Raw genomic sequence first — 12,281 nt, 5'->3', positions numbered from 1 at the left:
TTGAAAATCATAAAATATTGATGAAAGAACTTGAAGGCACAAATAAAAAGAAAGATATTCCATGTTCATGGATTGAAACAATACTGTTAAAATGTCCATACTACCAAAAGTGATCTACAGATTGAATGCAATCCCTATCAAAATCCCAATGACACTTTTCAAAGAAATAGATTAAAAATCATAAAATTTTTATTGTACCACAAAACCCCAAATATCTAAAACATTTTTGAGGAAAATGAACAAAATGGAGGCATCATACTTCCTGACTTCAAAATATATTACAAATCTATAGTAATCAAAACAGCATGGTACTGCTATAAAAACAGACACATAGACCAAAGGAAGACAGACAATGGATAGCCCCAAAATAAACCCACACATTTACCACCAATTGATTTTTGACAAACATGCCAAGAACACACAATGGGAGAAAAGATAGTGTCTTTAATAAATGGAGTTTAGAAATCTGGATTATACATGCAAAAGAATGAAATTAGACTCTTATACCATGTACAAAATCAACTCAAAATGGATTGAATTCTTTTTTTTTTCTTTTTCTTTTTTTGAGACAGAGTTTCGCTCTGTCACCCAGGCTGGAGTGCACTGGCATGATCTCCGCTCACTGCAAGCTCTGCCTCCCAGGTTCACGCCATTCTCCTGCCTCAGCCTCCCGAGTAGCTGGGACTACAGGCACCCACCACCACGCCTGGCTAATTTTTTGTATTTTTAGTAGAGACAGGGTTTCACTGTGTTAGCCAGGATGGTCTCGATCTCCTGACCTCGTGATCTGCCTGCCTCGGCCTCCCAAAGTGCTGGGATTACAGGCGTGAGCCACTGTGCCCAGCCATTCGGATTAAATTCTTAAATCTAATACCTGAAACTATAAAACTACTAGAAGACAATGTATAGGAAAAGCTGTGCAACTAGCTCTACCAAATATTAAAACATACTATAAAGTCTCTATAGTTAAAAATGTGTTGTACTGGTATGTGAATTGAAAGACAGGCAAATGGAACAGAATAGAAAGTCTAGAAATAAACCAAAATACATACAAAAATTTAGTTTATTATATAGGTAACATCCCAACTAACTGGGAAAAAATTCTACTTTATAGTAAATGGTGTTGTAACAAATGGATAGTCATTTGGAAAAATATAAAATGTGGGAGTGGGAAAGTCTCCATGAATCAAAATCTAGTATCAAGATAAGTCTGATAACATAGTATGTACAAATATGTTTTGTGAAGTAAATGTCAACACAAAGCCAAAAGATAAATAACAAACCGGGAGAAAATAACTTGTATCACAGATAAGGGCTAATCTCTCATATATATATATATATATATATATATATATATATATATGTATATGAAGAGGTCTATAAATTGAAGCGGGAGGGATAACCATTAGAAAAAGGAAAAAAAATTGTTTAATTTCTTTGTAGATTATGGATATTAGCCCTTTGTCAGATGGATAGATTGCAAAAATTTTCTCCCCATCAAAAAGTGGGTAATAGATATGAACAGACACTTCTCAAAAGAAGACATTTATGCAGCCAACAAACATATGGAAAAAAGCTCATCATCACTGGTCATTAGAGAAATGCAAATCAAAGCCACAATGAGATACCATCTTATGCCAGTTAGAATGGTGATCATTAAAAAGTCAGGAAACAACAGATGCTGGAGAGGATGTGGAGAAATACAAATGCTTTTACACTGTTGGTGGAAGTATAAATTAGTTCAACCATTGTAGAAGACAGTGTGGTGATTCCTCAAGGATCTAGAACTAGAAATACCATTTGACCTAGCAATCCCATTACTGGGTGTATACCCAAAGGATTATAAATCATTCTACTATAAAGATACGTGCACACGTATGTGAATTGCAGCACTATTCACAATAGCAAAGACTTGGAACCAACCTAAGTGTCCACAAATGACAGACTGGATAAAGAAAGTGTGGCATATATGCACCATGGAATACTATGCAGCCATAAAAAGGATGAGTTCATGTTCTTTGCAGGGACATGGATGAAGCTAGAAGCCATCATTCTCAGCAAACTAACACAAGAACAGAAAACCAAACACCACATGTTCTCACTCATGAGTGGGAGTTGAACAATGAGAACACATGGACGCAGGGAGGGCAGCATCACACACCGGAGCCTGTCGGCGGGTGGAGGGCTAGGGGAGGGACAGCATTAGGAGAAATACCTAATGTAGGTGATGGGTTGATGGGTGCAGCAAACCACCATGGCACGTGTATACCTAGTAACAAAACTGCGCGTTCTGTACATGTACCCCAGAACTCAAAGTATAATAAAAAAAATTTGAAAAATGAAAAAAAATCAGTTCAAAGAAAAACAGTCCTCAAACATAACAAAAGATCCTCATATTCACTCATAACCAGAGTAATGTCAATTAAAACTGACAAGTCATTACTTACTTTCAGAAGCTTTACAACACATTGTAGGTGAGCCTTTAAGAAAATAAATACAATCCCATCAAAGTTCCAATAAGCAACTGTGTAGAAATTCTAGTCCTAGAATAGTCAAAAACAACTTTAGAAAATAACAAAACTGGAGGTATTATACTATCTGATTTCAAGATATATAAAGTTACTGTAACTAAAACTGTGTGGTATTGGTGAAGACACAGATACATACATCAATGAAACTGAACAGAGTCCAGAAATAGACCCACACTAAGATGGTCAATTTTTTTTCCCACAAAAGTACCAAGGGAACAAAGAGAAGTCTTTAAAAAAAAAGTGCTGGAATAACTGAATATCCTTATGGGGGAAAAACAACAGCACCAACTTTACCTCATACTAAGAACAAGAAATTAACTCGAGATGGGTCACAGACCTAAATGAAAAAAGCTAAAAGTGTACAAATTTAAAAGAAAACAGGAGGAATGAATAAAATGAAGAAACATAGGAGAAAATCTCTGTTACCTTCAAGGGGGTAGGGATTTCTTACTTTGCATACCCAAGGTATGAGCCATAAAGGAAAAATTGGTAAATTAAACTGCATTAAAATATAAAAAAAAGTACTCTTGTAAAGATACTGCTAAGGAAACAGAAATGCAAGTGGAGAAAGAAAATATTCACAATACATATCTAATAAAGAATTTTATTCACAATAGGTATTTATTCACAATACATATCTGATAAAAAATACAAAAAAAATTAGCCAGGTGTGGTGGCACATGCCTGTAATCTTAGCTACTCAGGAGGCTGAGGTGGGAGGATTGCTTGAACCTGGGAGGCAGAGGTTGCAGTGGGCTGAGATCACACCACTGCATTCCAGCCTGGGCAAACAGAATACATAAAGAATTCATACAAAACTACAGGGGCAGAAAACAGACCAGCAGTTGTCGAGGTCTAGGGATGGGAGGATTTGCACAAAGGGGTACAAAGAAGACAAAGTAAGATACCCAAAATAGTATCTTCTGCATGATTCCATTCATATAAAGGTATAGGCAAAAATCACATCAATGGTTATAGGGGAGGGGTTTGTGATTGATTAGAAAAGGGCAAGAGGGAATTTTCTGGTGTTACAGAAATGTTCTGTGTTTTGATTAGGTGTGCACATTCTTTGAAACTGATCAAACTGTCACTCAAAATCTGAGCACTTCATTTCATGTAAACTGTATCTCAATAGAAAAACATTTTAGAACTCATTATAATTGCTATATACTGGATACAGACAATCTTAAACTACCCAGTGGTGGGGATGGTATTTGTTCTCCTCTGTCTCTCAAACACCATGGAGCTTAGTGCATTGTGCATTGTTTTATATAAAAGACATGGCCCTGCAAATCTCAATTAATACATGACTAATTTGTTTTTTTTTTGAGACAGAGTTTTGCTCTTGTTGCCCAGGCTGGACTGCAATGGTGTGATGTCGGCTCACTGCAACCTTCACCTCCCGGGTTCAAGCGATTGTCCTGCCTCAGCCTCCCGAGTAGCTGGGATTACAGGCACGTGCCACCACGCCTGGCTAATTTTTTGTGTTTTTAGTAGAGATGGGGTTTAACCATGTTGATGAGGCTGGTCTCAAACTCCTGACCTCAGGTGATCCAACTGCCTTGGCCTCCCAAAGTGCTGGGATTACAGGCATGAAATACATGACGAATCTTAATCAAAATGGCAGAGCAGATGTTTGGCTGATGTGGTGATGGGGTAAAATCAATTTGTGATTTACACAGCCTTCCAACTTTGCAACTATGCCATTCTTAAAGGATTTTTCACGGAAGGGGGCTTCACATCAGGTGCTTACTCCTTAGTGCAGCTGATCAATACACTCAATACATGTCTGCAAACTTTAAAGGAATTTATGCAGCAGATCCAAGTCTTAAAGGCTATATAAAAAAAAAAAAAGCAAACAAACCTAGAAACAAAGTTCATAAAGCAAAACCATAGCAAAACAAAGATTCAGGCAGAAAGATGTTCATGATAACACTGGAAAACAGTACAATCAAATGAAAACAGAAAGAATGATTACATAAATCATGCCAATACCTTCAATAAAATCCTGTTCCTCTGTTACAAAGAAGGGATAGATATAGATACACTGTCATGAGAGGATAATATACTATTAAGGTAGAAAAAGTAAACTGCAAAATATTATACATGATATAAACACATTGTTTGGAAAAATATATACGTATAGAAAAGAAAAATGGTAGAAGATCTGTTGATAGTATGTCCTCAGGAGGTGGAAAATGGGGGACTTACACATTTTACAAATTGTATGTCTATAGAGTTTGAATTTTATGTAATGTACATGTATTGTTTTTCTAATTAACTCTTCAGGTGGGGGAACAGGTAAACCTGTGAAGAAGGAATCATCTGAAACACTCTCCCACTAACTTTTTTCTCTTGCTCTTTTAGTGGGTAATGTTTTGGAATATTAACCATAAGTTTTCAATTCAGTACCATCCCTCATTCAATCTTTTATTTTTTGGTCTCAGGGAAGACAGCACTACTTAATACCTACAAAGACAATGGCCAGTTCTTTCAGTTGACCCTTTCCAGGGTAAAACAATGGATTGGAAATAATGCACAATAAGGAAATGCCGAAGCCCAGCTCCTTAGCATCATCCCATCCCTTTCACTATTCCCAAAATAGATTTGGCGGACCTTATAGCAGAAGAGTCCTGACTCCAAAAGAGCCTGGCCAGGAATAAGTACGCATCAACATCCTGGTCCTAAATATGAAACACCCCCCACCCTTATCCCTCATAACTTGGATACAACCCTTGTAAGGGAAAAGGAGGGTTGGAAGGAGCATGAACCTAAAATGCCTGAAAATTATTAGGGCAACCTGCCGAACTGTAGTTGCAAAAGAACAAATAGTTATTGGAAATAAAGCAATTACATGGTTCATAGCCGTGAATTATTAGAATTAAATTTATACTTACTATTTAATTTCAGCTCCTTTTCTAAAAAGCACTGAACTGCTTTAACTGAAACACTGTAATTTTCTTAATTGTACTTAAATATATGTTTCTTTTCTTTTAAATTTTCTGCCTACTTTGCATAAAATGAGGTAGCCAAGACAGGCTTAAAGTTCTCAGCTTGACTTGAAAAGGCTTTTTCCTGACTCTAGGCCCAAAACTTTCTTTTCTTAGAGCATGATACGGTTTGACTCTGTGTCCACACCCAAATCTCATCTTGTAGCTCCCATAATTCCCACGTGTTTTGGGAGGGACCCTGTGAAAGGTACAAAGATGTACCTTTCACCTTCTGCCATGATTGTGAGGCCTCCTCAGCCACGTGGAACTGTAAGTCCAATAAACCTCTTTCTTTTGTAAATTGCCCAGTCTTGGATATGTCTTTATCAGCAGTGTGAAAACAGACTAATACAGAGCATTTTTTTTAGAAAGCTTTTCACTGTAAATTCTTTCTCTGTCTTGAGATATCCGTAACTCTTAATAGCCTCTTACTAGTTTTACAAACCAGAATCATCTTTGTCAAGGACCTGGGAGCCATTCCTTTGAAATGCAATCATCAAGGAAGACAGTCCCCCTATTTCCCAGTTTCTGTGGGAGGGTAGGAGCCTAACTTCCCTGAGAGCGAATTAGCAAACACAGCTGGCCTAATCACGGAGGAAACACTTGTAAACTCAGCAAACAACTCAGTATGCTTCCGACAGCCCTCCAGCACCTTTCTACTCTCATCCTAGAGCTTAAAAACCCTGCCCCACTTTGTTTCAGCAGAGTTAGTTTAGACTGAGTTCTGGTCTCTCTTCCCTAGGACAACAGCTTTGCATAAAGTATTCCTTGCATATGTGACTTTCTCTGGTGCAATTTATGCTTTCACAAAGGAAAACTAAGACAAATTAAACTACCTATAATCACTGAACTTCCACAGCCCCTTCTGCCATTTATGGAACACTTAACATGCTCTCGCAATGTAAGTATCAGGACCACCCTCTGAGTTGGATACAATAGCATCCTTTCCTCTTATAGTTATTTTCAGATATAAGCCTTAGGAAATGGAGGCTTAGAGAAACCAAACAATTTGCCATAGGTCACAGCAAATAAATTCTGGACTAGTCAGGACTAGGGACAAGGTATTTGCCTCCAAAGTCAGTGCGTTCAAGCACTTTGCATAGCCAATATAAAATTCCTAACAGTGCTTCTATTTGATTTGATTTGATTGTGTGTGTGTGTGTGTGTGTGTGTTGCGGGGGTGGGGGATGAGGAAGTCTCTGGAGGATTCATATGCGTGAGTTTTGTTTGGGGGTCGCCTTTTTGGGCTCTGCGCGCCCACCGCGGGTAGCGGGTGGGCCTCCCGGGCGTCGGGGAGCAGCGGCCAGCGCAAGGGGACGCCGGCAGAAGGAGGTCGGTTTGGGATTCCCCAGCACTCACCGCTCAGGCCTCGCCGCCGCCGCCGCCTCCGCCTCCGCCTCCGCCTCCGCCGCTGAAGGGCGCGCGTCCACCCGGGCGGGGCTCCTCCTCCCAACGCTCTCCCCAACCGCCAGCCGCCGGCGGGCAGGTTTGTAGCCTGGCCCTGGCGCGGACCGGGCCGGGAGCTGGCTGCACTAGGGCCGAGGGCGCGCAGTGCGCGGAGCGGTAGGAGTCAGCTGTGCGAGCCGGAGGAGGTGCAGTTGAAACTGTCGGCGGTGCGCGAGGGGAGCACGCAGGCGCCTGCTCAGTCCCTCTTCCGCACGTGCGCCCACGAGTGTAGTCCCCCGTTTGTTCCACCTGTTATCCCGCAGCTCCAGTGCGCCCCACCTGTTGCCCCACCAGCCCAACGTTACTTCTTCCCTGCTTCCTCGCCAGCCCGTCTGGGGGCGGGGACCTCACCCACCGCCCCACCCACCTCGTCTGCTGCTCCCACCCATCTCGTCCCATGCGCACAGCCATCTCGTCCCTTGCGCTCACCCACCTCGTCCCATGTGCCCTACCCTACGCCCCAAGTCCCTGAAAGGGCCCCACCTAGGTACCCTTTTGGGTGGTCTTCAGGTTCTTTGCCTTGTCGACCCTCCTGGACGACCCCACAATTCTCCGCCTCTCGCAGGCTTCTCTCTCCCTCGTGTGCCATGGTCACCTTCAGCTGGCCCAGCCGCTGATGACAGAAGTTTAAGAAGATTCATGAGCCGCTGCTCCTCCGGCTCTACTGGAGTTTAGCAGAGAACTTCCCAAAGGCCCGGGGTCCTGCAAACCCCTCATGCAGGCCACCCAGAGGATTCCGTCCTGGAGCAGACCCCGCGCCACGCGCGCTGTCCTCGCGTTCCTTTTTCCAGCTGGTGCAGCCCCTGCGGCTTCTGTCCGGGACGGTTCAGCGCCTGGGACGCCCAGCCCGCTTCATCTGCGCCCGCTGCCTTTACCCGCCAGCTACTCCGGTGTTTCCACCTCCGTGTATTTCTCATGCTCCCCAAGTTCTATAATGCTTGCTCCTCTGGGCGCGCGCCACCCCAATTCTCGCGTCCAGTGTAGCTTCCTGTTTAGAATCGCAGGTTCTGATTAGATCACAGGCCAAATTCACTCTCCCCTGCAATGCCGGGTACGACTTGCTCCAGCTCCGAAGTTAAGCTTTGTCAGGAGAGGGCGCTAGAGGAACACTGTAGGACAAGGAGTTCTCTTCCTGGTTGGGGAAAAATCCAGGACTGTATAGAACATCCTCCGCCCCAAACTGGGAAGGAGCAACAGACCAAAGAATGACTCAGACCAGTCCAGCTTGATGAGTAGATGAGTTTATTGGGACTCACGTGTAGAGCATTTCTTTTTTTTTTTTTTTTCTTTTTCTGTTTTCTTTTTTTTTTTTTTGAGAGGGAATCTCATGGCACCTCGTTTTTATCATCACTCGATGATTTCCCTGGGTTAGCAAAGGTCAGGAAGACCTGTTCCAGTGTGATCTGACTGACGGAATAGTCCTCTAAATCAAATTGCTCTTTAGCTTGCTCCAAAATGCCAAACACCTTTAACAACAGCAACAAAAACGCAGTTACCATTGCAATCTCCCCTTCAGCCCCCAACTCAGATGAGCCTCTCCTCCACTCCCCCACTCCTATCAAGTGTATGTTGGAGGACAAAAGGCACAGAAGGGGGAGGTGAGAAGGCAGAAGAACAGAGAATTGAGAAAGTGAGCGGAGGCCATTCTCTGTTCCCATTCTCTTGATGGACATGTACTAATAGTCGGATTTAGGGGAAGAAATCAAGGCAATTAAACTCTAGGGGTGTTTGGAAAGTAACCTAATGCTGCAGCTCCTCCCAACAATGCCAGGCTCCCATTCCAAATGCCCGAATCCCAAATACTCCCCACCGTTAGTGCTCTCTTAACATGCAGTGTTACAAGGGCAAGATTTCTACCATCACCTTTCCCCAGTCCTTGCTGGGAATGTAGCAGTTAAGGGTCCCTTGGTTCTTGTGTTTTAAGACACTACCTAAGAAAGGATAATAGGACAGGTGAATAATCTTACACACTTCATTTGAAATCGCCAAAATATTGCTACATTTACTTAATTATATACTTGGAGGGGTGGATAGAGGAGGTTAATACAAAAGGAGATATGACCTGCCAACCCAATCTCTTTGGTATCCATGATATAGTTAATGGTTTCAGCAGATCTATTCCTCATGAACTAGTCTTATTATGTGGAGTTCATAGCAATGATTGAGGGTACAAATATTAGCCAGTTCACCTGCCCAATGTAAATCACCTGAGCCTTCTAAAAGTCTAATGTGGTCAGGTGCAGCGGCTCACACCTGTAATCCCAGCACTTCGGGAGGCCAAGGCAAGCGGATCACCTGAGGTCAGGAGTTTGGGACCAGCCTGGCCAACAAGGCGAAACCCTGTCTCTACTAAAAACAGTAAAATTAGCCGAGCGTGGTGGTGCACTCCTGTAATGCAAACTACTCGGGAGGCTGAGACAGGAGAATCGCTTGAACCCAAGAAGCAGAGGTTGCAGTGAGCTGAGATCACGCCACTGAACTGCAGCCTGGGTGACAGAGTGAGACTCTGTCTCAAAAAGTCAAAAATAAAATAAAAAAAACAAAACACAACTAAAAGCCTAATGTTACTACGAGACTTTATTCCTAAACGCAGTGCTGAGAATCTGAACCAGGATGTTTTCCTCCTGGCAGTGTGTGGGCATGTACAGTGTGTTTGGTGTGGAGGACAACAGGAATAATCACAATAAGAGCAAGATTAATAACAATAAGAATTAATCATAATAAGAATAATCATAGTAAGAATAGCCTCACGTGTGAAACAGGAAATCACATATAAATCACCAAAGTCAGGCCACTTGCTCTAGTTTCTTATACAGGTGAGTAACGATTCACTGGTGGAGTAGGAGGAAAGAGGGTGGTGTCTATTCCTAATTTAGAATAAACATTTGTATTTACACTTTTATTGCATATTTGTAGATTATAGCAAATGAAATTAACTGGGATTAAAAATGTTTGAAAAAACACGTTTGTAACGGTGTGGGATTTTTCTTAATGTTAGTCTTAAAGCATGTATTGCCTTCATGATCACACAAATAAATATGAAATATTTCAAACATCGAGCTTAATGAATTACTTAAAGCAAATACACACGAAACCACCCTATCCAGGTCAAGTAACAATAACCCATACATTCCCATGTGCTATTTCCCAGCTTCTGTCCTCTATAAAAAGTAGCCATTGCTTTTATTGTTATTTGAGCAGTTCCCTAATAGTTCCCTTTTTATCTTTTTATCTACACATGCACCCCTAAAATTGTGATTTCGATTTTTCTACTTTTGAACTTTATATGAATGGAACCATCCAGTATTCATTCCTTTCTTTCTGCTTCACTCAATATTATGTTTGGAAACTTCACTCATGTTGCATGTAATTATAATTCATCATTTTCCTTACTGCACAGTAATCTGGTATATGAATGTTGTATATTTTGCATTTGTTTACTAATAGATATGTGGGTCGTTTTTAGTGTTTGACTCTTGTGAATATCACTTATTTGAATATTATTTTATGTATCTCTTGGCAGAAGTGGATGCAAGTATCTCAGCTATATACCTAAAGGTAGAATTTTTGGGTCGTTGCTTTTTGTAAAATTGGTTATGCCAACTTTAGCTTTCCCTCGGAGGTACACAGAACTGGTGAGTGTCCCTTTCACTCTTCACATAAGAAAAGGCTGGACAAACTGCAAATTAATAGCTTTTATTTAACCTATCAGTTCTCTGATTGGGCAAATACTGGACAAACACCCAACTCAACATCAGGGGAGAGACAGGTGCCTGCAGGGAGCAACAGGACAAGCATCTACTTATACAAGGCAGACACTGCTAAATGCCATATCAATTGGTAAGAAGATTTAAACATTTTTTAATGCATTGCTAAAGGCCAAATATTGGTCTAGCATGAGAACATAAAGATCATTCTTTTATTTTTAACCTCTGTGATACAGTTTGCTTTAGTTGTGTTTCTTACATACCACAGAGAGTTGAATTCTGCTTGTTAGCCAATCTGAAAAATATTTTTTTCATCTAGTCAGAGAATTAAGCCTTTCTATGTTTATTGAGAGGACCAATATGTTCTATAGAAGTTCTCCCACACTGTTCTATAATTATGTCAATGGAAATACACATATCTGCATACATGCATAAGTAAAGACACTCACATGGCACATATCCCCACTCTGGTTGGTTCTGTTTATTGTTATATTCATGATACAGAAACATTTATGCATTTTTAAAATATGTATCAATTATGTTATATTTTATCACACAGATACCTTTCATTTAGCCCAAATTTTAGAGGCATGTATAGTCGATGTCCACCATTAGTTCTTATACACAAGCTCTGCCAATCAATTTTTAGTTAATGGGAATTTTTTTCATTTGTATATTCTTCAGGAAGAGCTAATAGAAACAATATTCCTTGTCTTCATGAGTCTTTGTGACTCTTTTCTTTTTTTTTAGATGGAGTTTTGCTCTTGTTGCCCAGGCTGGAGTGCAATGGTGAGATCTCGGTTCACTGTAACCTCTGCCTCCCGGATCAAGCGGTGCTCATGCCTCAGCCTCCCGAGTAGCTGCGGTTACATGCATGTGCCACCATGCCCGGCTAATTTTTCGTATTTTTAGTAGAGATGGGGTTTCACCACGTTGACCAGGCTGGTCTCAAACTCCTGACCTCAGGTGATCACCTGCCTTGGCCTCCCAAAGTGCTGGGATTACAGGCGTGAGCCACCGCCCCTGGCCTTTTGTGACTTTTAATCTTGAAGGTCACTTTAGCTGGAGGTAAAAACCTTGCTTGCGTTTTTCTTTCATTGAATATCTTTATTTTTTATTTTTATTTTTAGAGACGGAGTCTTGCTCTGTCGCCCAGGCTGGAGTTGGTGGCGCGATCTCGGCTCACAGCAAGCTCCGCCTCCCAGGTTCACACCATTCTCCTGCCTCAGCCTCCTGAGTAGCTGGGACTACAAGTGCCTGCCACCACGCCCGGCTAATTTTTGTATTTTTAGTAGAGACAGGGTTTCACCGTGTTAGCCAGGATGGTCTCGATCTCCTGACTTAGCGATCCGCGTGCCTCAGCCTCCCAAAGTTCTGGGTTTACAGGAGCACCCGACCTCATTGAGTATCTTAAACATCTGAATTGCTCTCCTAGCATAAGACTTTCTTGTTACAAAGTCTGCACTCAATCTGACTTTTTCTATTATAAAATACTTGTCTTTTTTGTCTACATATATAAATGTCCCTGCCCTATTTTATTATTAAAGTGAAGTAGTTTATTAGAATATTCCTTGGTGTTAGTGATTAAGGGTTAGTTTTTTCAGGTA

General features: G+C 41.5%; 1 protein-coding gene across 1 annotated transcript in view; it reads right to left on the bottom strand.

Moving 5' to 3' along the window:
* The window catches only part of LOC129015096 (phospholipid-transporting ATPase ABCA3-like), a 47,290-nt gene extending 39,730 nt beyond the window's left edge, over positions 1-7,560 (bottom strand). The window contains exons 1-2 of the mRNA XM_054452735.2: positions 7,451-7,560; positions 6,881-7,246 (exon numbers count right to left, since the gene is read on the bottom strand). The gene's annotated coding sequence lies outside the window, so the exon portion shown is untranslated. The remainder of the gene's footprint in view (positions 1-6,880; positions 7,247-7,450) is intronic.
* Between the last annotated feature and the right edge of the window lie 4,721 nt (positions 7,561-12,281).

Source organism: Pongo pygmaeus, chromosome 18 (genome assembly GCF_028885625.2).
Source record: "Pongo pygmaeus isolate AG05252 chromosome 18, NHGRI_mPonPyg2-v2.0_pri, whole genome shotgun sequence".
In the NCBI taxonomy this organism is placed as follows: domain Eukaryota; kingdom Metazoa; phylum Chordata; class Mammalia; order Primates; family Hominidae; genus Pongo; species Pongo pygmaeus.
The sequence above is the reverse complement of the archived record's forward strand: the minus strand, read 5'-3'. Positions and strand labels throughout refer to the sequence as shown.